General features: G+C 49.9%; 1 protein-coding gene across 2 annotated transcripts in view; it reads right to left on the bottom strand.

Moving 5' to 3' along the window:
• LOC147737129 (uncharacterized) overlaps window positions 1-15216 on the bottom strand; it is a 205968-nt gene that overhangs the window by 143169 nt on the left and 47583 nt on the right. For both annotated transcript variants that reach the window (XM_086964935.1, XM_086965020.1), the window contains exon 3: window positions 8441-8558. The gene's annotated coding sequence lies outside the window, so the exon portion shown is untranslated. The remainder of the gene's footprint in view (window positions 1-8440; window positions 8559-15216) is intronic.

Raw genomic sequence — 15216 nt, 5'->3', positions numbered from 1 at the left:
CTCACTGAGATCTGAGCCTGCCCCACACTCACTCACTGAGATCTGAGCCTGCCCCACACACGCTCACTCACTGAGATTTGAGCCTATCCCATACCCACTCACTCACTGAGATCTGAGCCTGCCCCACACCCACTCACTCACTGAGATCTGAGCCTGCCCCACACCCACTCACTGAGGTCTGAGCCTGCCCCACACCCACTCACTCACTGAGATCTGAGCCTGCCCCACACCCACTCACTCACTGAGATCTGAGCCTGCCCCACACCCACTCACTGAGATCTGAGCCTGCCCCACACCCACTCACTCACTGAGATCTGAGCCTGTCCCACACCCACTCACTGAGATCTGAGCCTGCCCCACACCTACTCACTCACTGAGAACTGAGCCTGCCCCACACCCACTCACTCACTGAGATCTGAGCCTGCCTCACACCCACTCGCTGAGATCTGAGCCTGCCCCACACCCACTCACTCACTGAGATCTGAGCCTGCCCCACACCCACTCACTCACTGAGATCTGAGCCTGCCCCACACTCACTCACTGAGATCTGAGCCTGCCCCACGCCCACACACTCACTGAGATCTGGCCTGCCCCACACCCACTCACTCACTGAGATCTGAGCCTGCCCCACACCCACTCACTCGCTGAGATCTGAGCCTGCCCCACACCCACTCACTCACTGAGATCTGAGCCTGCCCCACACCCACTCACTGAGATCTGAGCCTGCCCCACACCCACACACTCACTGAGATCTGAGCCTGTCCCACACCCACTCACTGAGATCTGAGCCTGCCCCACACCTACTCACTCACTGAGATCTGAGCCTGCCCCACACCCACTCACTCACTGAGATCTGAGCCTGCCCCACACCCACTCACTCACTGAGATCTGAGCCTGCCCCACACCCACTCACTGAGATCTGAGCCTGCCCCACACCCACTCACTCACTGAGATCTGAGCCTGTCTCACACCCGCTCACTGAGATCTGAGCCTGCCCCACACCCACTCACTGAGATCTGAGCCTGCCCCACACCTACTCACTCACTGAGATCTGAGCCTGCCCCACACTCACTCACTGAGATCTGAGCCTGCCCCACACCTACTCACTCACTGAGATCTGAGCCTGCCCCACACCCACTCACTCACTGAGATCTGAGCCTGCCTCACACCCACTCGCTGAGATCTGAGCCTGCCCCACACCCACTCACTCACTGAGATCTGAGCCTGACCCACACCCACTCACTCACTGAGATCTGAGCCTGCCCCACACTCACTCACTGAGATCTGAGCCTGCCCCACACCCACACACTCACTGAGATCTGGCCTGCCCCACACCCACTCACTCACTGAGATCTGAGCCTGACCCACACCCACTCACTCACTGAGATCTGAGCCTGCCCCACACTCACTCACTGAGATCTGAGCCTGCCCCACACCCACACACTCACTGAGATCTGGCCTGCCCCACACCCACTCACTCACTGAGATCTGAGCCTGCCCCACACCCACTCACTCGCTGAGATCTGAGCCTGCCCCACACCCACTCACTCACTGAGATCTGAGCCTGCCCCACACCCACTCACTCACTGAGATCTGAGCCTGACCCACACCCACTCACTCACTGAGATCTGAGCCTGCCCCACACTCACTCACTGAGATCTGAGCCTGCCCCACACCCACACACTCACTGAGATCTGGCCTGCCCCACACCCACTCACTCACTGAGATCTGAGCCTGCTCCACACCCACTCACTCACTGAGATCTGAGCCTGCCCCACACCCACTCACTCGCTGAGATCTGAGCCTGCCCCACACCCACACACTCACTGAGATCTGAGCCTGCCCCACACCCACTCACTCGCTGAGATCTGAGCCTGCCCCACACCCACTCACTCACTGAGATCTGAGCCTGCCCCACACCCACTCACTCGCTGAGATCTGAGCCTGCCCCACACCCACACACTCACTGAGATCTGAGCCTGCCCCACACCCACTCACTCGCTGAGATCTGAGCCTGCCCCACATCCACTCACTCACTGAGATCTGAGCCTGCCCACACATCCACTCACTCACTGAGATCTGAGCCTGCCCCACACCCACTCACTTTGGTTTATGTTACTGACTATATCTGCCTATCAGGTTAGGTACCACATTTACCCTTTTGTTTGATGCTTCTGATCGAAATTACTTTCCACTCATTTCAAATAAATAATAAAACATGCATTGTCATTTAGGAGGTGAAACGGCACGGCCGATCTGCAACACGAATACCGTCCTTTGGAAAGATTTTTTGTGATCCACCACTGCAGAGAGCGATGGGTGTGGTTGTCCACCAACACCAGATCTGTTAGTTGACCTTGAGCTTGGTTCCACTGACGTACTACACATTCTTGTAATGGGTACATTTACAATCTTGCATGAGGGACGAGAAAATGAAAGATGCCATCATACCTATTTGCTGCATGAACACTCTTGCTGATAGTGTTGTGGCTGAAATCTTTGAACTAGGTTTTATATAGCATTTATCCTGATGGGAATGGGATATGCTAGGGCTGTGGAAGTATTCACTGCTGCCCCTAGATATTGTTGCATTGTAGACGGTTGGAGATGGGATTTGGCTAGATTTACTGTGGATCCCAGACTGTGAAGCAACTGTATTGTCCGGAGTGTGTGTTGAACACAGCTGCTGTGGGAGTTTGCTTTTATGAAGCAATCGTCTAGATAGGGGAAGACATGAATTTGTTGTCTTCTGAGATGGGCTGCAACTACCACAAGGCATTTGGTGAAAACCCTGGGTGCTGTGGTGACTCCGAATGGGAGCACCTTGAACTGGTAGTGTTGATCATCTACCACAAATCTGAGATACTTCCTTTGAGCGAGATGTATTGGAATGTGGAAGTAGGCATCTTTTAGATCTATAGTGGAGAGAAAGTTGCTTTGCTGTAGTAGTGGAAGCACTTGTTGTAAAGTGACCATAAGGAAGTGGTCTGATTGAATGTAAAAGTTGAGCGGTCTGAGGTCCAGTATTGGTCTTAGAGAGCCGTCTTTTTTTGGGATTAGGAAAAAAGGGAGTAGACTCCTGTCCCCTGATGAATTATCGAAACTGGCTCTATTGCATCTTTTTGCAACATTGCTAACACTTCCTGTTTGAGGAGCGTTAGGTGTTCTAATGACATTGGACACGGTCTTGGAGGAATGTTGGGGGGAGTAGAAGTGAGTGCCAGGCAATAACCATACTCAGTAATTTGTCTTACCCACCTGTCTGTTGTGATGGAATTCCAGACAGGTAGGAACTGTGAGATGCGTCCCCCGACAGGAGTGAGCTGATCGGGGGGAAGCACAGGGAAGTCACTCTTTATTGTTAGGGGAGATGCGGGTGTTGTTACCTCTGCCTCTACCCTTATTGTTGTTATCTCTGTAACCTCCTCTATTGTATCCCCTAGAAAAGGAGCCCTGGTTGGGACATTTATAGGATGATGTGGGTGTATAAAAGGAGCGACGAAAGGAGCCTCTGGCAGATGGTGACTGTAAGGCTCCCATAGACTTTGCTGTTTGTGTCTTTTTTTATTTTTTCTAGAGATGCGTCAACTGCAGGTCCAAAGAGGTGCTGTTGATCAAATGGTTGATTTAGGATCGTATTTTGCACCTCTTGCTTTAATCCAGATACCCTGAGCCAGGCGTGTCTATGATGGCAGAACACTAGTATTTATTGCACGTAACGCGGTGTCAGCTGCGTCAAGCGCACATTTGATTGAGGTATTGGTTATAAGTTTGCCGTCTTGTATAAGGTCATTGGCTTTGTCCTTATATTCTTGGGGCAGATGTTGAATGAGCTTTTTCCAGCTCATCATAGTGAGCACTATCGTATCTTGCTAGAAGGGCTTGTGTGTTTGCTATTTTCAAAGAATTAGCAGCTTGAGACGCCATACGTTTACCTGACGCGTCTAATAACTTGGATTCTTTGTCAGGAGGAGGTGTGTCACCTGACCCTTGGGAGTTTGCACATTTGCATGCATTGGCAACTACTAGTGACTCTAAGGGAAGTTTGCCCTTAATGTACATAGGGTCACTGGGAGCTGCCTTGTATTTTTTATCTACTCTGGGGTTAAGACCCCTAGCAGCTCTAACTGGGTCTTTGAACACCTCAGGAGCATGTCTAAGGAGGCCTTGTAGCATGGGTACGACATGAGTAGATTTATGTGGTTGGGCAAAAGTCTCCAATAAGAAAAAATCTTCTTCTAAGGGGTCTAAATGAAGCTTGAGCATGTGATATGTAGCAGCTCTGTTGATTAGTTGGGCAAACCCCGCATTGTCATCCGGTGGGGATGGTTTTGAGGGGTAGAAGTGCGGATCATTTGTTAGATCGGGATCAGTACTAAAATCATGCCATGGGTCTGGTTCGTGTGGTGAATCATCAGGATCTAATGGCATTATGTTTTCATCCAATTGCCCATGCCCTTGTGAATTGTCACTATCCTCTGACTCTGGAGAGTATGGTGGCGAAATAATTAAATTAGGGTTAACAGGTGGTGGCGGTGAAGTGTTAGTCGCTATATGAATCTTCTTTGGAGGAACTGGAATTTGTGGTAAATGGTCTGGTTTCCTCTTTGTTGTTGGCTTTGTGACTATGTGACCAGTCTTTGGGTGAATAAAGATAGTAGTCTGCTTTGGATCCAGCCAGAAAAGCTCTTTGTTTTTAAAAACAAAAATAATATGCGTGCTTGGCAGACACAACTAAGCACACTTGGCCATGCTATCCGACAGCTCAGCCACATACTCAAACCCTTGAGGTACTGCTAACCTATGGAGCGTGTAGACACCTAATTATGCATCTTTACAGAACAATGCGACACATACAGTAGACACTACATACGGACCCAAGAGGCCTGGAATTTAGACTTTTACCTTCCAATGGAAGATCAAGACTGGCAGCGGGCCTGTGAACTAATACGCATGGTTTCTAGTAATGCCCATTTTCGATTAATACATTATAATTTTCTGCAAAGAACCTACTTAACGCCACAACACCTTCATCGAATGGTCGGGTCTTGCCCAGATATATGCTAGCGCTGAAACACTGTGGGGGCCGATTTCTTACATTAACCATGGTCCTGCGATGAAATACACTCCTTCTGGCAACTAGCTGTCGAAGAAATGGTGCATGCCACACAACTAAGCATTGAGCTGACACCCAAATGCTATTTATTAGGCCTCTTTAGATGCCAGAAGAGCACAAGATAACCTATACATTTGGTCAGTTGCCTATGGTACTGGCATGACGTAGAATTGCAATCACATGGCCGCAACAGCATGCCCCATCGATTGCGCTCTGGCATAGAGATGGGCCTCTTCTTCTGCGGCAGACGCTTCTATCTCGTCTTGGTCAGATTCTTCCCCGAAGATATGCAAAGTGTGTTGAATGCTTTGACGCAGCCTCTCTCATCGTCGAGCCTGATGATCGGGTAGAGTCCTCTTGGACAAGTGTCACAGTCTTCCTCCTTGTGCGCTGGAGAGAGGCACAAGTTACAAACTTGATGTAGGTCAGTGTGAGGGTATTTGGCGTGGCACCCAGGACAGAAATGAAATGGAGTCCGTTCCATTTGCAGATGGCTGGCCCTATGCAGCAAGGCCCGACAGTTGCCCTAGAGGTTTTTTATTGAAAATGGGGAGTTTGTCGATCTATTTTAAACGCAGAGAACAGGTAAACGGGTACTGAAACATTACCGTTGAGGGTAGAGTGGACTGCGTACTGAGGGGAACCCGAAGAGCGGTTTTAGAGCGCAGCAGTAGACATCCGAACACATTGGGGATAAAAAACAATCTAACAATGGAGTCGATGCCCATGCGCACTATCACCGAAAGGAGGAGTCACCTTACCGCGTGACTTGAAAGACTTCTTCAAAGAAAAACAACTTGCAAACATCCGGACCCAACACAAGATGGCAGGAGTATGCAAAACATGTGCATCTACAGTATACATGCCTCGAACAGAGGATTAATGGCCCCAAATCCCTGTCGTGGTATCTGGTCATGTTGTGGCTGAGTGTGCCATGTGATGTGGTAGGCTATAGTGCTTGGTATGATTTGGTCATTTTTGACAAGGTGGAGTGCTGAACGGTTTGATTTTGATCTTTGTTTTTGGGATTGTGTGAAATAGTGCGGTACTTACCGTATGATGTAAATAAATTATTGGGGTGGTGTTATTAGGGCCGAAGCCTTGCTGATTATATGCAGAATACCAGGTCTGGGAGGTCACTACTGACTAGAGGAGGTTAGCCGCTGCACAGGCCATGGGCATTGATCCTATTGAGGATAATATGTGACGGGCCACTGGTGACTGGAGCTGGCTAGCAACAACGTTGGCCTCTGTTATTCATTACAAGCAGGGTAACAATACATGTCAATATGACTGGATCTGGTTGGCAGTAGAGTTGACCTCTGGTTTTGAATATTTGCAGGATTTAAAGATACAGGGTCTCTACTGACTGGAGTTACTTAGCAGGATTATAGGTCTCAGGGAGCCAATACTGCCTGAAGCTGGTTAGTATGATCACTAGTCCCAAGGTGCTACTAATGACTCGAGTTGGCTGGAATGATAACAGGTCCCAGGGGCCAGTACTAACAGGAGCTGGCTAGTAGGCTTACATACAGACCCGAGGGGCCACTACTGACTGGAGCTGGCTAAAAGAATAACAGGCCCAAGGGTGGTGGGGTGCGAGTGGCACAAGTGACCGGAGTTGGCTAGAAGCATTGACAACCTTTGGAATTGATTAAATGCAGGATTCCGGGTCACAATAGGCACTGCTGAATACAGCTGGATGGCAGCAGTGGTGGCCTCTAGGAAGAAGGAATTGAGAAAGCATAACTGGATATACTGGTTTCTTTAATACCGATAATTGGTTACACATGAAAGCCACAACATGCATTGATATATTACATTACCAAATTATAATATTCTTATATTAATTTGATGTGTCTGTTCGCCTTAATATGCCTGCAAAGTTACATGATTGTATTAGGGCCCAGAACCATTTTATTTAGTGATGTCCATCTGCACACTTTCCTGCATCTTGTAGTAAATTTAATATTGACAAACAGAAGTGTTATTTCCAGAAACAGTGAATTCTGAAGCTTATCTGTGTATCTTTTACCTGCACCTCACGGACTCCTCACATTCCTCTCGAGAGAAGATCCTGCCTCCTACTCATTAGTGTTGTTTTAGTAACCGTTTCTATCACGTGTTCATGTTTCATTGATTAGGAGAAAAGTGTATAAAAATGCATGGGGAGCATTAGCATTATATACTCCAAATTGCTATAGGGTGGATGCTCTCGTGCATTGCAAAGACAATTGTCACTTGTTAGTTTGCTTGGCCTTTTGCTATTTTTGCATTAAAGGTATGATAGATTTGTTGGCCTCCTGGTGTGTTGTGTTTTATTTTACATAGCACAAGAGATGCTGAGGAAAATGACAGTCCAGTAAACACATTCTTCATATAAATCAACTCACAGTATACTGTTCTGGAGGTTCAGTCCCACAGACATTATCTCTAACTGAACGCAGGCACTCTAGGAAGCATGGGCTTTTCAAACCAGTTGCCCTCTGATGCGGCGTCCTCGCTATTGGATAAGTCAGTATGCCCTGAATGTTAGGAGGGTTATCGTATCTAGTGCACTCTGTTAGGCAGCGCTCACCTGTGGTAGTAAGATGGTAATAGGCACCTTATCACCTATGCACGTGCAGGGCTTTGAGTTACAGAGCTCCTCACGCTGTGGAGAAGATTAGGTCACATTCACCCATTTTCCCATATTTGGTCCTGATAAAATGCCAACAGATTGCTCCATGACTACACAGGGCATGAACAAAGTTGACTTGAAGTATAGACCCCAGCTTACCAGCAGGTCCATAGGTGATCAACACTTTCACACAGTGATAGGGGCCATTAGTTCCTCAATTTCTCTGCCACTGTTTTTAATCTCAACATGGACCAGGAAGATCACATTAACTATATTGCGGCAACTGGCCGATAGTTGATCTTATATTCATACTTTCACCAATCTCACATCTTATGACAAAACATCCTCTGTCCTACTATGCTCATCCGGCGTACTTAATATAAGATCTGCGACAAAGTGCCCTCTTGTGGAGCCCGTCAGGTGAGGAGTATAGCGCAATGATGAAGCATGTCACCTTTAGGTGAGTGAACGCAACTTGTCTTAAAAGCACATGCTTCCTAGGGTGTCTGCGTTCAGTTACAGATAATGTCTCTGGGACCTAACCTCCGGAACAGTATACTGTGATTTGACTGTTTTATTTTAACAAATGTACATAGCAGATATTGGCCCTTCCTTGTTTCGCAAAAATGATCGGATACCTGCCTCGGAGAGCACTTCTTACAGACGAGTATGGGTTTATCCTGTTGCTGCTAAAAGCTCCTTACCTGTGCGAGTTATCGGGAATGATGAAGGGGCAGACCCAAACCAGCCACATGTGGAGATGAATGACAAATACTGAAAAATTAACAGAGCTTCCAAGCTGGTGACCATTACTTAATTGACCTTGAAAATAAAAGACACGTTTTTAGTATTCTGGTGACTCATGACCATAAAAAACAAAGGTTATAAATTCAATATTGTGTCAAATACTTAAAAAATGGAACTGGGTGTGCTGAATCGGATGTTGTCCTAGGTCATGTGTGACACCTTCCACCACTATTGCTTATGGGACTTGTAGTTTTGTTTTTCTCATTAAAAGGATAGTCTCTAAAGTCCCAGTGTTCTAAGCGATGTTAGTTAAAATCAGAGGCCTGACGGAGGATGAAGCATGACACTGCTCTGCTTAGCAGTGAGATGACTGACAGTTCCCCAGCCCTTCCATTCTTTGACCTACAGAGACTCGTTGGCCAATCATATTTTTTTGCAACGACAAAGAAACTTATATTGCAGCTTGTGTCAACTGAAGAGATAAAACGCCTGAGCCTGTTTTATCAACTATAGACAAACATGAACAATCAAGAACATGAGTTTCTGGAAAACTATCAAGCACCCAATCAGAATCAGCCGCCCTTTAGACCCAGGAATTCTTGAGGCTTTGGAGAGTATGAATTGCATGTGGTATAAGAGGAACACTACATTGACTCAAAGCTCACTTCTCAGGGATGCACTGAACTGCCAGCCTCATGGCACACTTAGCCAGCTCTTCACCTCCTCCTCCTCAAACTGTTGACCAGGTATCAGGGCAAATGAGCCTGCAGCAAAGCATCGCTGGCTTGGTTCCACACCGGACCAGGCAAGGTGGTCAACTCCATACTCCTCCAAGTCAGCAAGCACTCTGGTCGAGCCAGTCCTAACCCCACATGAATGTTCCCCATCACAACTATTTTAATGGTACAAAGTTATGTTTCTGCCAAATGACTGAGTCAAAAATTGAAAGGTTTTACTATGAAGTGCTGAAAGAGAAATCATTAAGTTTTTCAATATTTCTGAGTCTGCCACAGTACACAGGAGCATTATTTCACTACAGCAAAAAATCATATATGTGCCCTGTAGAAAGCACGTTTGAATGAAACATGGAATGCATTGCAGCCAACAATCCGTGCAATGAGGGAGGAGCTTCGCGGGCAACCAAGATGGCCGCGTGAGCTCGGAGCTCCGAAGACCCTCCGATCCTCCGAATTAATCCTGTCGCCTATCCTGCCCCACAGTAGTGGGAACATGCTGTTGAACTGCTGCTGACGCTGGACTCGTTCTCCGATCGAGGATCCGAGTCTTCTAGGTGAAGTTACACCGTGTTGAAAGTTGGGGACGACGACGCCATCATAGCCCGGAATTAGGTGGGCGACTGCAGCGCTGCTACAAGGTGGCAGTCTGGGGAGAGGAAGGCCGCCCCATTCTGAGGCATTGGCCAGGTCATCCTGTGGACTGAAGTGTTGGATGAGCGGTGGGGGCGGATGCTAACGCCTACCAACTTGGGGCCTCAACGACGACCGGGGAGTCTTCCTGATTGAAAGACCCTCTTGCCCAACATGGCGGGCAGAGGAGACTCAGACAAACGAAAACCTAGAGTCAGCAGGAAAACGTCCCTTTCTCAACCCTATCTCCGATCGCTACGCCCTCCCAAAGGGATCGCCCGGAGTCACAGGACGGCCTAAAGACATGCAGCGAGATGTGTCGCCGGATGACTCAGATCCAACCCTCCGGGACGTCATGGGAGCCATTGCGGGCATCAAGGCTGAGATGCATAAGCAACATGAGGTGTTAACAAATAAGGTCAATACACTAGCCATCGAGATCAATTTGATCAGGGCCGATCTCGGCAAGACTAACAACAGAGTCAAGTCGCTCGACATAAAATCGTCGAGTTTAACCTCTGACGTGACGGACCTACAGTCGGAGATCCGCGACCTAAAAGCTGCGAACATGTTGTTTGCCCGCAGGCTTGATGACTTTGAAGGACGGGCCAGGCGCCAGAACGTCCGTATTACTGGAGTTCCGGAGGGTGCGGAGGAGGATGCTACTGATCTCTTTGTCGAGAACTTGGTTCAGAACCATCTAGCACCCGGTGGACTCAGCAAGGTCTTCTCGGTTGAGCGAGCGCATAGACTACCTGGAGGCCGACCGAAACTGGGGGCCTCTCCGCGCCCAATCATCGCCAGGGTCTTCAATTTTAGGGACCGAGACGCTATCCTGAAGGCCTCGAGGAGAGGTGGGCCGCTAAAGTTTCAGAACGCTGACATCAACTTTTTCCCGGACTTCACCCAAGCGGTGCAGAAGCGTAGGCAAAGTTTCATGGGCGTGAAGCGTAGGCTGAGAGAGTTGGGGATGAAGTACTCAATGCTATTCCCAGCGAAACTGCGTATCGAACATGATGGCCGAGCATTGTTCTTCGACATGCCAGAAGCGGCTGGGGACTGGCTGGACACTTTCCCCAACACCGGAGCGTGCCCGAGGAACAGTCGGAAGGGGCGTCGGGCGGCCCCGATCTTCAGGAGTGAGAGGTCCCTTCGGACCATCTTCGGACGATGAGTCTGCTCAGGCAGTTAGTCACGGACTATTGTGTTTTGCTGACATTCTTTCTCAGGGAACGGGGGATACGGGGGGGATAGGCTGACTCCTTACTCCTCTAAGGGCTTTTCGTAGATTAGTTTTTTGGGGCGACAGGCACACTGCTAGTTGGGGGGGCTTTTTAGTCTAATGCAGGGGTGCAGGGTGGGGGGTGGTTGGTATAACTGTTTCTTGTGTGTTTTCTTTCTCTTTTCTTTCCCATGGCAAGGTAATTATCCTTCTGATGAATATGCTATAGCGGCTGTTCCCTGTGGGGTTGGCGGGGGCCTGTACATCGACGATGGGGGGTAAGAAGCTAAATATTCTGAGTTGGAATGTTAATGGGCTGGGTGATCGCATTAAGCGAGGGGACATGTTGCAAATGTTTAAAAGATGCATGCCTGATGTCATTTTGTTACAAGAAACTCATCTCATTGGCAATACATGCCACGCACTCAACAGAAAAGGCTTTAAAATGGTGGCACACTCAGGGTTCTCCTCGGGGCGGGGATCATGGTGCGCATGTCTCTCCCGTTTGAGGTGGAGACTAGTGTGGTCGATGAGAGGGGATGCTACGTCGCCGTCACGGGCAGATGGGAGGGACGTACCCTGGTTTTGGTTTCTGTTTATGTCCCCCCTGGCTTACAGACGACTACTTTTCAAGATCTTGGAGGCGCCATTTTGGGCTTGCCAGGGGGCTTGCTTATAGTTGGTGGGGACTTCAATGCAGTTGGGTCTGGGACCTTGGACCGTTTTCCATCCAGAGATCTTCGCAGCTCGCAGTCCTGGCTTCCCGATTTTTTGAACACCATGGGGCTTGTCGATTGCTGGAGACTTCTCCATCCCGCTCAGCGGCAATACTCCTTTCACTCGGGAGCGCACGGCAGCCTCTCCAGGATTGACTACGTACTGGCTTTGGCTGCCCATGCGTCAGCCGTCTCTGAGGCCCGCTTGATGGCCAGGGGCATATCGGACCATTCCCCGGTCTGGGTGTCCTTTGATTTTGACATCGTAGTGGCCTCTAAAGTAGCGCCGGTCAATCCGTGGTATTTCCGTAACCCCAAGACTCGAGACCTCCTGGCTAAAGCCATTGACCTTTATTTTTCCGAAAATACGGGCTCTGTGACGTCGGCCTCGTCTCTATGGGAGGCCTTTAAAACTGTCCTGAGAGGAGAGGCCTTCTCCTTAATAGCCGAGGTGCGCAGACGCAGGGATGAGGATGTGGTGCGGCTGGAATCAGAGATTGAGGATCTTGATTCCCAGTTGAAGACTGATCCGACGCCTGCCCTGTTACATGCTCTCTCGCTCAAGCAGGCGGAGTACCGAGCCACTGTTACTGACGCAGCCAAGGGGATGGGCAGAGAACAGCAGGGGAGGATCTATGATGTAGGGGATAAGGCAGGCAAGCTTATTGCGTGGCTTGACAAGAAGGAGACGGCTTCCCGAGTGGTTCCCGAGGTGAAGGGTGAAGACGGACCGGTTGTCACTGACCCCAGTGCTATAGTTACGGTCTTTGCCGACTACTTTGAGTCTGTATACACATCGGCCTCTGATATGACTGAGGCGGACTCTGCCTCTCTCCTTGCAGGGATTGAACTTCCTTGCTTGTCTGATACTGAACGTGACGACATAGACAGAGGTATTACAGTGGATGAGGTGGCGCTTGCGATACGCTCCTTAAGGTCTGGCAAAGCTCCCGGCCCCAACGGACTTCCGGTAGAGCTTTACAAAATAAAGGCCGATGCCATTGCTTTGCCTTTGCGGAACATGTTCCTGGAGGCGCGCGAGGCGGGTGAGCTCCCTCCGGACCAGCGACTGGCCACTATTGTGGTCATTCATAAAGATGGGAAGCCTAGAGACCTTTGCCGGTCATATCGCCCGATCTCCCTGTTGAATGCCGAGCCTAAAATCCTGGCTAAGTTATTGGCCAACCGGTTGGTGGGTGTGATTGCCGACCTGGTTCACCCGGACCAATCGGGTTTTATACCTCATCGTAACACTGCCCTCAACCTCAGGAGACTCCATGCGGTTATGTCAAGGGTCAACACACTCCGGGAGCCGTCCGTCTTGGCTTCTTTGGATGCGACGATGGCATTTGATTCCCTTGAGTGGAATTACCTGTGGGCAGTACTGATGAAGTTCGTGTTTGGCCCTGAATTTATCAGATGGGTCAGACTTCTATATGCTGACCCAATGGCCAACGTCACGGTCAACGGGCGGGTGTCAGCTTCTTTTGCTTTGCGAAGAGGCACCAGACAGGGATGTCCTTTGTCGCCACTGCTTTTTGCATTGGCGCTTGAACCTCTTGCCGCCTGGTTACGGACCCACCCAGATATTTGTGGGATGAAGTGGTCACCCGGTTTTGAGGACCGCGTGTCATTGTACGCGGACGACATTCTGCTCTACCTCACCTCCCCTTGTAAATCCTTGATTGTGGCCTGTGATGTTCTGTATACTTTCGGTAGATATTCGGGCCTGGTTATAAACTGGTCTAAATCTCACCTTTATGTACTGAACGGGGAGACTCCGCGTCTTCCCAGGGGTTGCGCTATACAGATCGCGAGGCAGGGGTTCAAATACCGGGGCATTTATATTTCAACCGATGCCCGGATGCGATACTCCAATAATTTGCTTCCCCCTCTTGCACGCCTTCGGCGCGATGTGGAGGGGTGGCGCAAGTTGCCGCTGTCCCTGCTCGGGCGTGCGGCATTGTTTAAGATGATGTGCCTGCCCAGATTCTTGTACGTGCTCCAGACCACACAGGACCCTGTTCCCTCCGGGTACTTTAGGGAGATTGAAGGGTTGCAGCGGACCCTCCTTTGGGAGGGGAGGCCGCGGATTGCTATCACCAAATTAATGCTCCCTTGGTACGACGGCGGTATAGCTTTGCCGGATATCCGGCGGTACTACTGGGCCTCCCAGTTGGCCGCCCTTAACCACGGTTTCTACGGATCGGCTGATAATCCGGGGTACGCCATGGATCGGTGGCTCCTCGACGATGGGAAGTACTACAGAGCGCTATATTCGAGATCTCTGGATGGAGGCATGACAGGTTCCAGTAAGACAGCTGTACATATTTGGAGGGCCGTCACAAAGGCGCAGGGGTGGCAGGGCAGGCTTACATTGGCTACTCCGCTTTATGACTCTGACTTGCTGGGCAAACTGTGGCACACAAAGGGGTTTGATCGGTGGGACCTCATTGGTATTTCTAAAGTGGATGACATGATGGTCAGGGGCGAGATAAAGTCTTTTGCCGCTTTACAAACGGAGTTTCAACTGGGGGCGACAGAATACTTTAGATATGCCCAATTGCGACACGCTCTTATGGCGGTGCTGCCGGTGGGAGAGAAGGTCCCTGAATCGTCCCCGCTGGAGGACAGGGTACTGAACGGCCATATGCCGGACAGTGCCATTTCATTGATTTACAAAAAACTGATCAATGTCTGCACGGACCTCCTGTCGGGGGTGAGGGAACAATGGGTGCGTGATGGTGTGGAACTGGATGATGAGGACTGGCAGTGTGCGGTGTCTTCTCCTAAGGAAGTGGCAATTCCAGCTAGATTACGTCTGGTCCAACTGAAAATTCTCCATAGAGTCTACGTGACTGGCCCCAGACTGATCCATATGGGACTCTCAGTGGATGGTCTTTGTAGGCGTGGATGTGGAGAACTAGCCACATTCATGCACATCATCTGGGAGTGCCACGCTATAGCCTCTTACTGGAGGCAAGTTCATGCGGTGATGCGTGCGGTGACTGGTGTGGCTTTGTCGGCGGAGGCCCGGCGTTGCCTGTTGAATGTGTGGGGCCCCACGGATTACAATAATGCTCAAACCCAATGGGTTACCCTGGGGAATATGGTGGCGAAGCGGGACATAGCCCAGAAGTGGGGGGCCCCTTCGCCCCCCTCTGTGGAACTATGGAAGACCAATATGGATTGGTGCATGGTCCGTGAAAAGACGGTGTATGTGGCCAGGGGCAAGCCTAGGAGGTGGAGAACGGTTTGGGGGGCATGGAATGAATATAGAGGTGATATCTGCCTACCTCCCGACGCTGACCCACTGGAAGCTCGACTTTCCCCCTAGCCCTCACTTCCAACCTACTTGTTGTTCCACTGACATCCTGACTCTTTCCCCCCCGTTGTCGTTTAATTTACACAGTTTAGTTGCACTTTGT

Source organism: Lissotriton vulgaris, chromosome 1_1 (assembly GCF_964263255.1).
Source record: "Lissotriton vulgaris chromosome 1_1, aLisVul1.2, whole genome shotgun sequence".
Lineage (NCBI taxonomy): Eukaryota > Metazoa > Chordata > Amphibia > Caudata > Salamandridae > Lissotriton > Lissotriton vulgaris.
The sequence above is the reverse complement of the archived record's forward strand: the minus strand, read 5'-3'. Positions and strand labels throughout refer to the sequence as shown.